The 17,391-nt window shown below is 42.5% G+C and overlaps 1 protein-coding gene across 5 annotated transcripts in view; it reads left to right on the forward strand.

Annotated features, from left to right (window-relative positions):
* The window catches only part of GRIA3 (glutamate ionotropic receptor AMPA type subunit 3), a 292,905-nt gene extending 290,222 nt beyond the window's left edge, over nt 1–2,683 (forward strand). For all 5 annotated transcript variants that reach the window (XM_043897856.1, XM_043897857.1, XM_043897853.1 and 2 more), the window contains one exon: nt 474–2,683. The gene's annotated coding sequence lies outside the window, so the exon portion shown is untranslated. The remainder of the gene's footprint in view (nt 1–473) is intronic.
* The last annotated feature ends 14,708 nt before the right edge of the window (nt 2,684–17,391 follow it).

Raw genomic sequence — 17,391 nt, forward strand, 5'->3', positions numbered from 1 at the left:
TCGTGATCAAATGGATTTCAACTGAGCCAGCCATAGAAGACCACTCACAGTCTGTCCTAGGCAAACAGTCCCCCATCACAGGTTCTGCGACCAGAATTCACTCTGCAAAGTCATTGTCCTGACACTGTCATTGTCCTATATTGAAATGCCACTAAGGCCTTCTAGTATACCCACATCCTAAGTGATGAACATTTTAAGTTAGACTTCATGCAATGCCCATGTATTCCTTAGTACAATGCATAGTAAAAAAAAAAAAAAAATGAACCTAATTTTAACCTGTTGCAAAGCACTTGCTTCCAGGGAAAGAAGTGAAACAAACCTGTTACCTAAAGGCAGTCAAACAAGATGCAGCCTCAGAAATGCCAGTTTGAGAAAACAGCTGCGGTTTTAGTCCAAGATAGACTGAGCTATAGCACACTTAGACTGCCAATAGAAAGCCCATTCAAACTGACGTTCCCCCCTTTACTTTTCAGATCCCTTCCCACTGGAGGCAAGTGATGAGAGGAATCACCGAAAACGTGGCTGCTTCAAGGATCCTGAGCCAGATTCCACTCTCCTTGGTGTCGGGCATGACACGAATATTGCTGATGGTGCAATGACCTTTCAATAGGAAAAACTGATTTTTTTTTCCTTCAGTGCCTTATGGAATACTCTGAGACTCGCGACAATGCAAACCATCATTGAAATCTTTTCGCTTTGCTTGAAAAAAATTAAAATAAAACCAACAAAAAAAATGGACATGCAAGATTCCAGTATGCGAAAACAAATGTTATTTTACAAAGTGTCAATTCAACAAAAGCCATTCTTTGATACCACTGCACAGTATACAAACACCATGTTCTTTAACACACATACACACAGACGAATTTCAAATTCCAATTCTGCGAACAGGCCCATCTCAGCTAAAATAATTAATTCCTCCTGATTTAAAGAAAAAAAAATCTGACCTCCCTGTCTGGGAGGAGACTGGCATTTCTTCTAGGATCTGCTGACAAGATGTTTTTGGTATTTCCTGTTGGTGATGATGTTCTGTGCACCCTATTTCCTTTCAACATTGCTGAAATGTGTATATCTTTAGAATGTAAATGCAACACTTCAGAAAATTCAAACACTTTGGAAAAGGGACTCAATGGTGACTTCTGTGTTTTGAAACGGTTTTGTGAAAATGCGCTGCCAATTTCCCACTCGGTGAAGGGATGAACAGAACTTTCTGAAACCGACTTGTGTGTAGCAAGGGACGGGCACTCTTAGGCATACCTCTCGGTGCTTTCCTACAAATGGATCCCGGGGCTTTCCGAGAAGCCCGGAATGTCAGCTCACAGATGTGTTTTTCTTGCTTCCGTGTGCATCTTGTCAAGATAGCTGAGTATTTAGCATTGAGGTGAGGGAAATGCGGCCTACACTCCCAAATGTGTTTAGAATATCTTTCTCAGAAACAACACTGTGTTTAGCTCCGCTTTCTCTGCTAAGTATGCCTTTCAAATGTACACCATGGAGACAGGACCGCGTTGCAAGGCGGGCCAGTGGGTTCAGACCACAGTTCTCATCTGACTTTCACTCTTGCTAGGTCTGTCTTACCAGCTGTTGCCTGTGATTGCCTGTGGCTCTCCGTCAGACTGCATGTGTCCTTTCCTAGTTTGCCAAGACTAAGATGCATTCCCAAACCTACTGCTAAATCAAGGGCCTCAGCGTCACTCCCAGGTCCTTGCTTGGAGCAGTCTCTCTACTGACTCCGAAGATCGCGCCACTGCTCCACGGGCTATCAAGTAACTAACTGCGTACCTGCCGTTGGCATCATCAGAACAGTCAGAGGAAATAGTCTCCACTCACTAATTACCTCCTATATAATGACATACGCTTTCTGTAGTTCAGTAGTCTGCTTTCATCGGCGACGTGCACTGGGAAGTTTCCAGGCTGTAAAAACTGGGAGCTCGAATTCATCTCCCCAAGTGTGACCCTTAGATGCTTTAGTTGACTCGCTGCACATTTGCTCTTCAGAAAAGAAAGGTACAAGTCTCGTTTCCAACGAAACATTTCTGGAAAAGTGTAATATAAACTTTCATTCCAAAAACTGTGTCAGAAACGAATGACTCACCTGTCAAATTTTCAATGGTATTGAACAAATCAAACAAAAAAAAAAAAACAAGAAAGCTGTTGTGTTTTTGTTTTGTTTTTACGAAACTATGATTTTTTTTTCAACTTCTGAATGCTATGATGTCCCGGCGCGGGAAGCTAATGCTGTGCCAATATACGAGGTTGTATAAAACCAACCAACCAACCTACACACAAACTTCTCATAGGCACTGGATAAAGAGAAGTGGATGTTTGTTAACTCAAATCAGCTTTTCAGAGAGGAAACTTCACTGGGAATGAAGAGGCGGGTAAATTGGTTTGTTATTTTTTAAAAACGTGCATGTTTTAAAAAAAAAACACATTGATTGCTTCAAATTTCTGCTACTAACTTCAAGCTACAGGAGTTTGGCGGTAGTCACTTGAAGATTTTTTTCCAATTATTTTCTTTTTGTTGTTAAAGCTGTACTTCAGTGAACAGAAACATTGCCAAGCAAACTAATGGCTGTAAAAGCATAAATTGCATGTGTGGGAATAAATTACGGAGCCTCACTGCCATGAGGTATTGTACAAAGTTTTAATACATTTTGTAAATAAAATTGTAAAGAAAGAATTCTGTTTCTGGGCTTTGACTGTTCAATTTTTATTGGGATGCAGGTGCCAAGAAGTTATTATTCACCAATTGACTTCCCACCAAAAGTCTCACCAATGATGTTTGGTCACCTTACTGGTGATCTTCATCAACTATTATGCCTCTCCCCACCCCAGCTGCAACTGCAGTCAGGTTCAGACTCCTAATCTAAATGTAATGGGACATGAAGACCCTCGATTAGGTCTGCCAGGATCACCACCAGTGAGGTGGCATCAACAAACAGCAAGAACCAGGACTTCAGTTCATATGTGAAGGAGGAAAAGTTTGACTTCAAGACCTTCGTTCCCACTCATCATCTCTTCCACCCTCAGGGACCCTCTCCTCAGACATCTGCCTTGACCCTAACCCCGATCCTCCATCCTCTCATTGCCAGATCTGGCCTCCCAAGGAAGTGCCCAAACTCAGAATTGATGATCTTAAAAAAAAAAAAAAAAAAACCTCCAATTGCTTTCCCATGTCATCACATGTATGTGTTGTCATCCTCTTAGTTAATTGGCTCTACTTTTTGCTGCTTTCATGACTGATAATAACTTAATGTCCCAGCGGAAATATCTTTATTCCACCCAGAGCCACTGATCTAGAGTGGGAGATAATGAATCTAGGACTATACTGATCTTAGAATGTTTCCGAGAGAGAACCAAAAGGCTAATGATCTAGTTTGAATTGTATATAGTGAAAATGGAATATAGTTTTATCCAACAAATAGAGCACATGTTTAAATATAGATCAGTTTCAGATGATGATCACCAAAGAAAACAGGGGGTGATGGTAGGAGAAAGGGGATAATTTGCAACTAAGCCAGAAAGGAAGAGTGCAATTGAGATGCTAGAGAAATAAAGATATCTGGGGTTAGAGAGCTAGAGAACAAGGAATACAATGCCTCAGAGAGAGAAAGATGGGAGCAGGAAAGGAAAACTCTCAGGAGTCTATGAAGTGTAGGATGATATGAACACCATGTGGTCAATTTGACCCACAGGCTTCAGCATATTACTATCATTTTCACTGTCCTCTGAAATGCCATTTGCCTGGTAAAACACCCTTTCTAACTCAACTGCTTTCCTTTTCTTTGATTAGGACACCTGGACACGACTGAGCAACTAAACAACAACAGCAGCCTCTGCCCCCAAGAAGAGATCGATTCTTCAGGGAGCAGATTCAGTGACTAGATTATAGTGACAGTCCCCTTGGTGGCTGATGAAATCAGTTCAAGTGCTAAATGTTGTCCCCAAAGCTTCCAAAATAATAGATTTCAATTTTAACAGGAACTCCAATTCCTTACCTCAGAGGAGAAGTTCACCTCAGGTGCTGTGGCAGGTGATGGTAGAGGGCAACTTGGGTTTACCTAGGAATTGAGTGTTTTCCTCCTGGGAGGAAGGGGGAAGGTGTTTTTAGTCTTTCTCAAGTTAGTCCCTAGGTAGCTGTATGTCTTGCTGATACATAGGATCAGAGTCGCCAAACAGGTCTGCAAAAAAATTCCTTGCTCTTCCAATGTCACACTCTCACTGTGCACAAGAGGAAACTGCTTCTGGCTTTCTGTGTTGGTTTTCTTGCCCTGTTAACATTCACATCTGATCACACTCTGTCTATAGAACAGTCTTCAAAACAGGAAGGACAAGTGTATTTAAGGAAACCTTGGTAGGGTTCTGGAAGAAACGGTCCTGCAAATCACCTTCCTGGTACTGGGTGAGGAGAAAGGATCGACTGTGACTTGGGGAAGATGAACATAGAGGAGGAGAAGAACAAATGGAGAAGCAAGAAGCAAAGCCATTATTCCTCAGAGTCCAGACTCAGTGAAGCAGAAAGATGCACTGACACGCTGTTTCATAAGGGTCATAAACTACCAAAGTCTATTATCAGTTGGAGAGTTACTGAGCCAGCTATTCGGCTACTCTCAGCCATACCTCTCCTCTCTTAGCCTCACCCTGTTGGACTGGGTTTCCTGGGCACCCATTTATTATCAGATCACTTGGCAGATATGAAGCTCAGCAACGATATATCTGCTTTCAGTTGTGGGAGCACACAGAACTTAGAGTCCCATCAGGAAATCTCTTTTGAATCTGGGGTTACTTGTAGGACTTAACAGTTTCAGCCCTATCATTCTAGACTAAAGAAAAGGCAAGATCTGGGCACTGAGAATTAATGAAACTTGCCTCTAGAACTGAAAGTGAAAGAATGAAGTTGCTAGGAGACCTCCCCTACATCTAAAATTGAGAGTCATGGACCAGTCATTTATGGTCTATGAAGATGGTGCAATTGGACTTTCTCAAAATGTTCCCTGGGAGGGCACTGTTGTTAGGAGAGGATGGAGGGAGGTATTGGGAGGGTCAGTCATTGTCCCAAACCTACTGCACTTTCTTCACATCCTCAACACTGAGAGTTCACAAACCCATTTGAATAGGCAGGATACCCAAGTTCTTTGATCGCCATCGTGGTCCTTGTAACAAAACAGCACCTAGACAAGCCAGCTGGGGGAGGGCCTATACTCCTTTCCTCTCCTCTCCAGGCTGAGGGGAAAGCAGTCTTGGTGGCAAGGCAGATGATGACTACAAAGAGTCTCCATCCATCCATGCCCCATGTTGTGCTCAGGGAAAGAACTAGAAAGAGCCCCAAAAGAAGACCTCAGCTCTGCTCCTTCACTTGGGTTTGTGCTTCCTAATGTAATCAGGTAGAACCTAACTGCATTTCTCTCTGTGCCTCAGAACCTATGGGCCTTTTGAACAAAGGAATCACACTGGCTCCTGTAAGCCTCTAGTTGTTGAAAACCTCAGAATGACCACTTCCCTGCCAAACTGCCTACTCTTTGAGCTGGAGGTATTTGCTTAGATATTGACTCATGATGACCTAGTTACAAAAGTGTAAAAGAACCTGCAACGACAGTCTAAATAATAATCCTCTCCTCATGACAGCAGCTTTGGTAAAATTACCCCTGCAGTGGTTTCACTGAGCCTCAGTCCTATAGCAAAATGGTTGATTTCAATTTTTCCTAATAAATATTCATTAAGCCCAAACAAGTCAATTAAAGTTCTGGCAGCAACTCTCAAGAAGCTTGAATGCAAGGCTGACAGGATGATAGAATGTTACAAATATTTCTAAACATTGCAGTCTTCCTCCATGTGAGGGCTAGTTTTCTTGGAAGACAGGAAACCCTCTCTGAAGGTGGTAAAGCCAACTAGGCCTGCATTTCCCCCATTTACAGTATAACTTCAGAAAAGCTTGCTACGCCCCATCACCTCTTCCTTAATGATAATACTATGGCTTCTGTCCCACCACTCTATAGGAACTGCTCTGGCCAAGGTCATCAGTAAACTGTAATCCTACTTTATTGTAAGGGATGTCAAACTGTGACTCTTAGACCAAATCTGGCCCACCACTTTTTTTGTGAATAAAGTTTTATTGAAACATAGCCATATCCATAAACTTACTACCTGTGACTGCTTTTACCCTCCAATAGCACAGTTGAGTAGTTACAAGAGTATTGCCTACAATGTCTAAAATATTTACTTACTTGCTCTTTGTAGAAACAGCCTTGCTAACTCCTACTTTATCCAACTCATTAGTCATTATACTATTTGATCTCTTTCTAGAATTTGGTGCTATTAACCTCTCCCATCTTGGTAGACTCTATTCGTTTGACTTCTGTGACCTCACTTTTTCCTGGTTTTCCTCCTGCCTGGCTGCTAATATTGCTTCTGCTTCCTGCTTCCCTCTCCTCTCAATGTCAATGTTCTCCTGAGTTCTACCCTGTTCCTTCCTCTGTACTCTGTACACTCTCCCTGGGTACTGTCCCATGGTTTCCATGGGACATCTCCACCCACATTGTGTCTCTCAAGTCTTCATTTCCAGCTCAGAATGCTGTCTTGAGTTCCAAATAAGTATATTCAAATGTCTAGTGCACCTCCTTATTTGGATTTATCCCATAAGCACAAACTCAACATTTCCAACACAGAAACCATTGTCTCTGCTCTTACCCTCACCCCACTGCTAAACAAGACATGCCTCTGAGGGCTCTGTGCTGTGCTTAGTCACTCAGTCGTGTCTGACTCTTTATGACAGGTTCCTCTGTCCATGGGGATTCTCCAGGCAAGAATACTGGAGTGGGTAGTCACGCCCTCCTCTATGGGATCTTCCCAACCCAGGTCTCCTACATTGCAGGCGGATCCTTTACTGTCTGAGCCACCAGGGAAGCCAAAGAATAGTGAGAGCTCTTATCTTGATTTAAAACCACATCAATGTAGAGTAAAACAGCAAGTAAGAGTAAATCTCATAAATCTTAAAATTGGTATATGTGACCACCTGAGAAAAAAGTAGGCTTGCACTCAAAAGTAGAACCCACCATACAATGATAATGAAAAAACACATGGGTCAGTTTAATATCAGTTTGTTAGATGTTACATCTTACCTGTAAGATGTAGTGGAAAGTGTATGATTCTTCTCATTTTTTTCTGGATCCCAGAGTCATAATGTGGTTTGCACTCATGTGGAAGAAAACCAGCTCATATTACCACCAAAGAAGAAATAGGCAGACTTGGAACCAGCTACCCAAACCACTCCCTGAAACACAATGTGAGATGGTCCTGATCTCCCTGAGGGAGATACTAGGTGGAACCTGGATGGAATCAGAGAAAGAACAAGCAAAGAATGGGGCAGGGGGTTTACAGAAAGTCAAACCTGTGTATTTGTGTAAGCAGATCATTCTTTTGATTTCTCCCCTTTACCCTTGCCATCACCACAGAGGGTTGAGCTATACAGAGAAGACAGTAAGACAAGGGATCAGTCACCCCACCCAGAAACCTTGCAATCAACCTTGTCTGCTCCCTCCATCATCCTTTCCCTCAGTCAAGTCCTGATGATTCTACACCCCTGATCTGTCTGAAATCCATCTACTTCTATGAATCTCTACCTTAGTTTGAGCTTGAAACATTCTAGATGGTGTAATGCAAGAGCCTCTCAGTTTTTCCTGCTCTCTTTGGTTTTTAATCCCTATAATTCACCCTCGGCACTGTGGCCGTAATGATTTTTCTGATCTCACCAGTCCTCAGCCTCAAGGTCCCCTTTACCCTTTGGCATAAGGATCTGCCTTCCAATGCAAGGGATGTGGGTTTGATCCCCAGTCGGGGAACTAAGATCCCACATGCCATGGGGCAACTAAGCCCACATGCCACAATTACTAAGCCCATATGTCACAATTAGACAGAAGCCCACGTGTCACAACAAAAGATCCCACATAATGCAACTAAGCCCAGATGCAGCCAAAATAAATTATTTGTTTTTAAAAAGAGGAGTATATCACCATGGTTTATCCTTTAAAAGTCCTTTATGATCTGTCTCCTGCCCATTTCTTCAGTCTTCTTGTTTACCATCCCTTCACTCTAGTCTCCACTTCATCATAAATATCCACTAAGACCCAAACATATTCAACTACTTAAAATTTCTGCGTTTGAAATGCCTTTTCATGTGTCTATGATTTTGAACATGCTTCTCCATCTGCCTGGAATTTCCTTCCCCTCACTTTTATGCTTGACCAACTCATTCTCTGTCTTTAAGACTAAAGTGGCATCATTTCCTCTGGGAAGCCTTCTCTGACTGCTCTCATCCCTCAGGATTGGGTTAGAGACTCCACCTCTGTTTTCCCATCTCAGTAGTGCTTACCTCTTTCACTACAGTGAGATATATATATATATATATATACACACACACACACACACATATATATAAATATATAGTCTTCCCTAATAACCATGGGCAGATTCTCTCTTAATCATTTCCATAACTGAAATAGAGTTGTGTCCATTGAACAAATGAATGAACAAATGAATGAAATGTGGGAGTGGAAAAAAAATCCCAGAGGCTTAATTTAGGAAGTAGTGGTGAGGACAGAGAAGAGGTGCCACCTTACACTGTACAAAATGAAAATACTCACAAATTTTCTGTCCAAAGAGGTCCACCCTCCACATAATCAGTTAGCCAAGGCAGTTTTCCACAGCCTGTTGTCTTTTCAATATTTCTCTTCTCCTAAAATAAACCTTACCTCATCCCCTACCACACAGGCAGCCAAGCCCTCAGCTCCCTTTGAATGCGGAATATCTCCTGCACTACTGAAGCTGAAGCTCCAATACTTTGGCCACCTGATGCAAAGAGCAGACTCGCTAGAAAAGACCCTGATGCTGGGAAAGATTGGAGGCAGGAGGAGAAGGGGGCGGCAGAGGATGAGGTGGTTAGATGGCATCACCAACTCGATGGACATGAGTTTGAGTAAGCTCCACAGAGATGGTGAAGGACAGGGAAGCCCGGCATGCTGCAGTCCATGGGATCACAAAGAGTCAGACACAACTGAGTGACTGACACTTTCATTTTAGGATTTATCTACTAAGTAATCTTTGTTCCAGAAAGCCCCACCCCTTGGGCCAGCAGAGGCTCTATGAGGTTAACATCACAGTCTGATGACTGCCCCTGCTCAGTCCTGCTGCTTCTTCCCTATTCCTTCATGGGCGTTATTCCCTCATGTTGGACTGCACCCCACAGGTCTGCAAGGTTTGTGGTTGCCCAGCCTGAGACTGAAGACAGAGCCTGAACAGAGGCAGAGAAATCAATGGCTTGTTGGATAGGGGATCTCACCTGACTGAAGCAAAAAGTCCTGGAACACATGCAGTAGACTGGGCATGGCAGCCATCTTGGCTACTGGGGGAGAGGGGGGAAGGAGGCTCCCTTTTATAGGGGGAGGCAAGTAGGTAGACTCATCAGTTACCAGGGAAACCAGCAGCTCAGTCACGTCCCTCACAGCCGCTCAGGTTAATAACCATCACAAGGGCAGGTGTTTCCCTTTAATAAACTAGCAGGTGGAGTCATTTTGGCTTAACGATTAGAACAATCACTCGCCGGGGCAAGGGACAAGCACATTCATGTGAGTAGGGTGTAAGTGAAGTGGGGACTGGTTGGCTATGTACAGAGAGCAAGAGAATAGCCATCTGGAGTGGCCTGACCACACACCTAGCAAACCTTTTGCACACCTAACTCCGTCTCAACACCTGCTTCTCTGATAGTCCAACCTGTAACATTTTTTGAAGGATGGCTATCAATTATTTATTATTATTTATTTACTTATTTATGTACCATTTTTGGCCGTGTCAGGTCTTAGTTGCAGCATGCAGGAGCTTAGCTGAGGCACACAGGCTTCTCTCTAGTTGTGGAGCTCGGGCTCTAGAGCACGTGGGCTCAGTAGCTGTGGCACATGGTCTTAGTGACACAGCGGCATGTTTGATCTTAATTCCCTGACTAAGGATCGAACCTACATCCCCTGCATCAGAAGGCATATTCTTAACCACTGGACCACCAGGGAAGACCCCGACCCATTACATGATCATGATAACAGAACTGGTTCAAGAAAACAGGCTGACAGAGGTTGGAGACCAGATCCCTCACCACTTGACTGGCAGTGAGGACCCTCTTCCTGCTAAGAGGTGACTATTAAGCTTTCACCTGTGGTGTTTTGGAAGCACGTGGCAGTGAAGCAGATGCATTAGCTGGGAATGATCAGGCATTTGAAATGTATGGAGGAATTATAAATAAAACAGAATCTGGTGCTTGTTATTAAGTGACTTTGATGCCCTAAAAAGCAGACAATAAAAAGCAAATAACAATTCAAACCTGTACATGAGAACCCAACAGTCTCTAGCTTACAAGGAAGCTCCCATTTCAAGAAATGGGGAGTGTTTAAAAAGGTAAAGATCTATCCCAGGATTAGATCAAGGTGACTGAATTTCAAGGATCATTGAATGTGCAGCTGAGACAGGAATGTTCTGTCAACATCAAGGTCCTAGTTGAGAAGACTCAGCACCCCAGACACATGGGATGGGGATGGCTAAGTGGATGCTCCTGAAGGTGTAGATTCTGCAGTCTTCTCTAAAATTTCTGAGCCTGGAGAAGTGGCCCCCTCTTGCCTAACAACAGCTGGCACTTCTCTGTATGAGAGACAACACAGAGTTCTCTCACAAAGTCATAAGCCTGTAAGTAGCATTATCCTTCCAAGAAGCAGCTGGACCTAATAGGGAAGGAAGGGGACTACACCCTGAAGGAACTGGAAGACTTAGGCAGCACCTGCTGGAAGGAGTCAGAGGATTCCCCACAGGACTGGATCTTGAAGGTGCTTCATCAAGAGGTGCTTTATCTCAAGACCAGACAAGGGAGAGTTTGTTGGTTTGGAGCCACTTTCTTCAAATATGGGACTGAACACCCTAGCAGGGCCCCCAGAAGTTGGTGTAAACTCATAATTAAGGTAGTAGCTCATTTATTCTTACTCTTTTTATTTTATTCTCTCCATGAAGTAATACTCTGTTTGCATATCTATTTTGTGTCTATGGATGCTGTGTTTTATTTTTATTTTTCAGAGATGCTATGTGTTATTAGCCAACTCTAGCTCTCTACTGATCAGACCCATTTTATTGCTGCTTTAATCTTGCCTCAGTTCAGTTCAGTCACTCAGTCATGTCCGACTCTTTATGACCCCATAAACTGCAGCACGCCAGGCTTCCCTGTCCATCACCAAGGGTTAATCTTGCCTGTTGTTATAATAATTACAAACCACTGGCTGCTGTTGGTTAAGCTCTATCACTTAAGACTCATTGCTGGGAGGTGGAGAGGGTTGGCTATCATTTTTCTATTTCTTTCAACAAATCAGGGACAGCCTCCCCTATCATCTGTCCTAGCCTGCACAGCAGAGGACCATTCCCCCAAACAGACCAATGAGCCACTTTTTAGCCATTAGCAAGTTTACCACATCCATCTTGGAAGGGCCAGCAGTTCATTCTCATAGGATAGATATCTATTTGAGGGGTGTGGCCTTACCTTTCCTATCTGCAGGAACCTTGGCCAGGACCACTATCCAGGGGTTTATGGAATGCTTGATGTGCAAGTATGAAATTCCACACAAAATGGCATCCAACATCTCACCCCACCACAGAGGAGGTATGGGAGTGGGCCCGTGACCTTGGGAGTCACTGGTCATATCGCATGCCACACCATCCAGAAGCAGCTGGCCTCACAGAAAACTTGAAAGCAAGAAGGATGGGTTGTCAGGAAGCAAACAGTGAGATTTAGTGGGAACTGACATCTGTAAAGGAAGAGGGAGGAAACAGAATTGGCGTAGGGGGAGCCATCAGACTCAATGCAGATCTGAGAAAGTTCCTGCCAGCCCCAAGGGGAAATTCTGGAGCAAAGATTCCAGAGGAATCTGAGGAGTCCTACTTTGGGCAGATGTGCCTAGGCTCTTGTGTCACTGCCTTGCTCAGTGATTGGCCAGAGGCTGCACTAGAAGAATGTGACCTCGGCTCAAAAGCTGAGACCAACCCAACTCATAGTTGGGCAGTGAGTCCTTCTGGAAGAGGGGTGAGTAACACATCTGTAGGTCAGCCACAGTCCAGCCCTCTTGTCACACTGATCCACATCTCCATACATGTTCAGAGAGAAGTCTATCCTAGGCTTTTGCAGGCCTAAGAAGAGGGAGACTGGTGGCATAAGCTACAGCCTCCCCACCCCCACTTCAGTTGGTCTTGGATGGCAACTAGTATTCAATGCCTCCCTCTTCCACTATTCATTCTCAGTTCCCCTCATCCTCAGCTTTTATCTTGGCAGGTATCAGTGGCTTATCTAGTAGTTTAACCCAAACCTTCATCCCTGAACAATCAGAACTCCTAATAAGTCATACCCTTCTCAGACTGAGGTTGCGCACGTGTTCATTCATAGTTATAATGGACTGGGGAATAGTTGGGCAGGGGGACCCAGGTGGGCATCTGAGTGCCACACATATTCCTCTCTGTTCTCATTAGGGAACATTATCCCTCTGTCTTCTTGCAGATTGAGGTAAATTACGCCTGATAGAATGGTGAGTTTTCTTGGCTGCTTGTCATTGAATACAAGGAACCCAGGAGGACTAAGTGTCAGTTATAGCTTGTAGGTCAATGGGATCCTTGTTATAACCTCTTTGGGGACCAGGGTCTCTAACATTGTGAAGCTTAGTTGCAGGGACAGGAAACAAAAAAATCCTCCAGTAGGTCATTGGAAGTGATGGTTAGTGGGACCTTTCCTGATTCTACCTCTTGTTCCCTGAACCCTCTATTCTTCCTATGGAGGACACAGCACCATATTGAAGGTCTCCAATTTAATTCATTCTTTCTGAGTATTGTCTCTGAAATGATGCCTTTAGGAGTGAGATTGGACAATAGGATAAATTAATCACGCCTTGCCTTGATGGGAGAGGCATATTTATTTACACATTTATTCATCATAAGCCAGTGATGTAGGTAATCTTTTCCCTCCATTTTATACAGATGAGGAAACTGAGGCACATACAGGTTAAGAAACATGCTATACACCAGTTGTAAGTGGCAGAATATTTTAATTGGGCCATCCTGCAGGGGTGATACTACAAACTAAAGGGATGGCTAGCTTAGTAAAATTTCAAGCCTGATGATTGGCTAATTTCTATAGGCAATGAAGCCAACAAGATCCCACACAACCTTCTTTTAAAACTGTTTTTTTAAAGAGTTATTTATTTATTGGCTGCACTGGGTCTTCATTGCTGCACTTGGGCTTTCTCTAGTTGTAGAGAATGGGAGCTACTCTCTAGTTGAGGTGCCCAGGCTTCTCACTGCAGTGGCTTCTCTTGTTGTGGAGCGTGGTCTCTGGGGTGCATTGGCTCGATAATTATGGTGTATGGGCTTAGTTGCCCTGTGGCAAGTGGAATCTTCCTGGAACAGAGATGGAACCCATGTCTCCTGCATTGCAAGGCAGACTTTCAACCACTAGACCACCAGGGAAGCCCCCAACCAACATTTTGGAACATTGCTCCCAAAAGGAATTGCCATTCCAGTATCTTCCAAAGTCTTGATTGGAATCTCTAGTCTTAACAAATATCCTGATGAAATACAAGACTCCTCTGAAATGGTTTAAGCAATGAATGCCATGCCATGAGCCTTTCCTCACTCATCACTCCTTGCCATACCTGACTCTCCTTTAGGGGCCATGCCTTAATGCTGATCATTTCATTGTGGAAACAAAAAGACCCAAAACCATCTGAGAGAAACAGTTGGCAAGTTTTAATGTGACATTCTCCTCTTCTATTTTCTTGGGTAGAATTTACTTACTGGCATAAATGTGAAAAATACATATCACATATGATTTACCATTATTAAAATTAAATAAGGGAAAATCTTTGGCATTCACATTCATTTTCTTATTCGGAAGAGACATCCCATTCTACTGATTGCAATATAAATAAGTTTGGAATAATGATTGTGATATTCTATTAACCTAATGGATTCAATTTCATAAGTCATTTTTATGGAGAAAATTTAAAATACTGTATTAATTCCAAACAGAATACATTTGCAGTTTGTTCTGGGAAAACAGATTACTGTACATGTAATGTCAACAGTCATTACTTCCTGGTGTTATTTACCTGATCTCAATTTCCTAGCTAATACCACCGTATGTGTAATGAATAATGCACTGTATGAAATGTGCATTCTGCAAAAACACATCATATATAGCACAGTTATTGGTAGTACATCACCTAATAGAGAATTTTTATTTCTTCCCTGCCTCCCACTCCGTTCCCACTATATTTTAAACTAACATATATTTAGAAGAAGCATTTTGGAGGAGAGGGTGGAAGATGTCCAAAGTGAGCAACTTTTATGATTATTTATTTATTATTGAGATAAAAATGAGCATACAAGTAATCATAACCCAGATCAAGATATGGAAAGTTTTCAGTAACCCCAGGAAGCTCCCCTGTGCCTGCTTCCAAGAAGTAACCACTATTCTGATTTGTATTACCATAGATTCAGTTCAAAGTGAACACACTTCTTAAAAATGTAAATTCAGTACTTAAAAATCTCCTAAAGTGAAGATGGAAGTTATCTGTCTGAGGCAGCTCAGACAGAAGTCTCGTAACTTTAGCTGTGCAGCTTAACAAAAACTCCCAGTTTTTCAGGAAACTGAGTAGGTAATTCAAAATTATCCAAACCTCTGACCTTGCTTCTTCCTATAGAGTTTTTAAAGCCATTCCTTTGCTTGTTTATATCCCTACACATTCTCAGTCCTCATTCTGCCACCCTCCTCTCCACCCCCAACCCCTGAACAGAGTGGTATGCTGTGGGGTCTGCTTGCAGGGTCTTTAGGGAGTTGACTGTACACATCTCTTTCCATCTCCACATTCAGTGATGTTCAATGAGTAAATGTAAAATTGACCATGGTGGAAGTATTTACACCACAGAGATTGTTGAATGCTGCAAATCAGGGTCCCCCAGACCCCTGTGATCATTGCTAAACATTTATTATCACTGACCACTACACCACACATAATACATTCAAATCATGTCAAATGGCTTCAAAGAGCTCTGGAGATTAAAAATGCTACCTGGTCAAAGAAAACCTAGTAGAAACAAGTTAACTCAGTCAGTGTTTTCAAATTCACAACAGCCTGCCACTGGTTGTGGACTGGTTTTACAACAACCATGATTTTGTGAAATACCCCCTCCCCCTAAATTGAAGAGCATGACAAGCTTTCAATTGAGATCAATTGTCACTAACATTGGTTGAAGATATTTGCAATAGTCTTAGAGAAGCAATAGCACATTGCAGAAATAGTTGAAAATTCACCATCTGGAACAAGGTTTTAGTAATTCAGGTCTGTACTATAATCTCCATTGGTTTTGTAAGGCTTCATGCCTATAATGTTTTGTCACCAAACCAGAGGGAAAGTTCATAGAGGTTGTGAATAGTGTCTTCTTTATAGAAATTCATCACAGTGTTAAGTTTTGAGCAGATGCCCCACAATAGTGTATTAACTCCATTGTTCCCTCCCCTATTTCCACCTCCATCCCACCCCTCTAATGAGTTACCCTATACTTTCTCAGAGCTACTCCCTAACCCACCCAATCACACAAAACAAAATGGCCATTATTCACAATAGCCAAGATATGGAAAGAAGCCAAATGTCCATTGATAGATGAATGGATAAAGAGAATGTGTTTTTGTGTGTGTGTGTGTATGTGTGTGTGTGTGTGTGTGTGTGATGGAAGGTTATTCAGTCTTAAATAAAGAAGGGGATGTTACCATCTGTGACAACATGGATCAACCTTGAGGACATTACGCTAAGTGAAATAAGCCAGTCTCAGGAGGATAGATACTGGTAGTCAAACTCATAGAAGAAAAGATTAGAAAGATTAGAGTGGTGATTGCTAGGGAGAAGGAAGAAAGAGTAGCGATTGTTCAATGGGTATAAAGTCTCAGTTATGCAAGATGAAGAAGTTCTGGAGAACTGCTGGACAGCATTGTACTTATAATTTTTTTTTTTTGTACTTACAGTTAACAACCCAGTACTGTGCACTTAAAACTTTGCTAGGAAGGTAGATCTTGTGTTAAGTGTTTTCATCACACACACACACACACACAAGGAAACTGCTGGAAGTGATAGATATTACCTTGATTGTAGTGTTAGTGTCATGGGTATATGCATATGTCCAAACTAGTCAGGAGTGTGCATTGAACATGTGCAGGCTTTTGTCTATCAATTATACCTCAACACAGCTGTCCTTTTAAAAACCCACAACAAAAATTAAGTTCTATAATTATCCTGTGTTTCAGGAATGGTGCACATTCATTTAACAAATATTTAAGCACTAACATGATGTAGAGCATTGTTCTAAATATTATAGATGCATACCAAGATGATTTAGACATAAGCACTATGGGAATACCAGACCACCTGACCTGCCTCTTGAGAAATGTGTATGCAGGTCAGGAAACAGCAGTTAGAACTGGACATGGAACAACAGACTGGTTCCAAATAGGGAAAGGAATACGTCAAGGCTGTATATTGTCACCCCGCTTATTTAACTTATATGCAGAGTACATCATGAGAAACGCTGGGCTGGAGGAAGCACAGGCTGGAATCAAGATTGCTGGGAGAAATATCAATAACCTCAGATATGCAGATGACACCACCCTTATGGCAGAAAGTGAAGAACTAAAGAGCCTCTTGATGAAAGTGAAAGGGGAGAGTCAAAAAGTTGGATTAAAGCTCAACATTCAGAAAACTAAGACCATGGCATCTGGTCCCATCACTTCATGGCAAATAGATTGGGAAACAGTGACAGACTTTATTTTGGGGGGCTCCAAAATCACCGCAGATGGTGACTGCAGTCATGAAATTAGAAGATGTTTACTCCTTGGAAGGAAAGTTATGACCAACCTGGACAGCATATTAAAAAACAGAGACATTACTTTACCAACAAAGGTCCATCTAGTTAAGGCTATAGTTTTTCTGGTAGTCATGTATGGATGTGAGAGTTGGACTATAAAGAAAGCTAAGCACCGAATAATTGATGCTTTTGAACTGTGGTGTTGGAGAAGACTCTTGAGAGTCCCTTGGACTGCAAGGAGATCCAACCAGTCCATCCTAAAGGAAATCAATCCTGAATGTTCACTGGAAGGACTGATGTTGAAGCTGAAACTCCAATACTTTGGCCACCTGGTGTGAAGAGCTGACTCATTTGAAAAGACCCTGATGCTGGGAAAGATTGAAGGTTGGAGGAGAAGGGTATGACAGAGGATGAGATGGCATCACCAACTCAATGGGCATGAGTTTGAGTAAACTCCAGGAGTTGGTG

The sequence above is a fragment of the Cervus elaphus genome, chromosome X (genome assembly GCF_910594005.1).
Source record: "Cervus elaphus chromosome X, mCerEla1.1, whole genome shotgun sequence".
Taxonomy (NCBI): Eukaryota; Metazoa; Chordata; class Mammalia; order Artiodactyla; family Cervidae; genus Cervus; species Cervus elaphus.